This window comes from Bison bison, unplaced genomic scaffold (assembly GCF_000754665.1).
Source record: "Bison bison bison isolate TAMUID 2011002044 unplaced genomic scaffold, Bison_UMD1.0 scf7180017864482, whole genome shotgun sequence".
In the NCBI taxonomy this organism is placed as follows: Eukaryota; Metazoa; Chordata; class Mammalia; order Artiodactyla; family Bovidae; genus Bison; species Bison bison.
The window spans coordinates 2,500,144-2,501,629 of NW_011495042.1; the positions used below are offsets into that span (position 1 = coordinate 2,500,144).

The 1,486-nt window shown below is 46.2% G+C and overlaps 1 pseudogene; it reads left to right on the forward strand.

Moving 5' to 3' along the window:
• Positions 1 to 1,149: 1,149 nt before the first annotated feature.
• On the forward strand, positions 1,150 to 1,481 carry LOC105004714 (annotated as a pseudogene).
• Positions 1,482 to 1,486: the final 5 nt, after the last annotated feature.

A 1,486-nucleotide genomic window follows, 5' to 3' on the forward strand; every position in this document is an offset into this window, starting at 1 on the left:
CCCTGCCACCTGGCTGTAAGGAGGCCCAGGCCATACAGAAAGAGGCCACCCATGAGCCAACAGTCCCGCCAAAAGTCAGTATCAACAGCCAGCGTGTGAGTGAGGGTCCTTCAGACAATTCCTCTCCTGCCCTAGCCTCTCACTGCCCCAGCTGTCACCATAAAGTTAAGCAAAATAGAGGCAGTTTTGCTGTTTTAGCTTCCAAGTATCAGAATGGTTTGCTGTGCGGTAATAGGTTAAGTGGCCCGAATACACAGACCCTGTCCCCGGATGATAGATAAAGCCACTTCTGGATAACTCACAGCCGAGCACAGTGTCTGGAACATCCCAAGTGCTCCTTAGCTGCCAGGGCTGGTGGAGGGTTCTGGATAGGACAGAGGAAGCCTCTTGCCTATGACAGCACTCCTTATCTCTTAGTATCCATCTCATTCCCCACCTGCACTCCTGCAGGGACCAGTAATTCCTTTCACCTACTCAGAGCTTCAACAACCCTGGAGTAAATGACTCAGACTTCAGCAGCCCCTCACCGATGAACACTTCCCGCTTGTCCTCCTGCTAACATTGGGGCTGGGTCTCCACCCGCCTTCCCTGTGAGATGGTGGCTTAGCAGGAACCGACTTCCCAGATGAACAGCTACTAATACTTCCTGTGTTTTTTAAGTTATAAAGGCAAGACAGCTACATTACAGAAAATGTTAGAAAAGCAAGAAAAAAATCACTCGCAACTTCAACATCCTGCCCTGCCAGCTCATTCTTCTCATCTTTGTGTTTTTCTCCCAAATCTACACCTTAAAAAAAAAAAGAAAGAAAGAAACCTGTTAAGAGTCACGTTTTCCATTTAATTTTGAATGTCGCAGCACATGCTTTTGTCATAATTATCTTTTTCCTAATGAACACAAAGCAGTATTGAGTAATTGAACCACATTGTCTGTAATTGTTACTGCGCTGTCTGGCATTCAGGTGGTTTCCAGCTTTCCTCTGCTGTAAACTTCTTCCTGCCTAGAGATCTGCCCACGAGCAGAACTGCTTTCTCAGGACAAAGTCCTGGGAGAGAAATAACTGGGACGGAAGGTATGGGTATTTTATGGTTCTGGATATGCATCCTTTGTCAACTGATCACAGTGACTTTAAAAAATTTGAAATTGTGGGAGAAGCGGAGTAAGAGGGAGAAGTATGTCTGCGGAAGTCCCCGAGGCAGCCTCCGCGGAGGAGCAGAAGGAAATGGAAGATAAAGTGACTAATCCAGAGAAAGCTAAGGAAGCAAAATTAAAAGCAAGGTATCCTCATCTGGGACAAAAGCCTGGAGGTTCCGATTTTTTAAGGAAACGATTGCAGAAAGGGCAAAAGTATTTTGATTCTTGGGATTACAACATGGCTAAAGCAAAAATGAAGAACAAGCAACTTCCTACTGCAACCCTGGATAAGACAGAGGTCACTGGTGACCACATTCCCACTCCACAGGACCTTCCTCAACGGAAACCATCTCT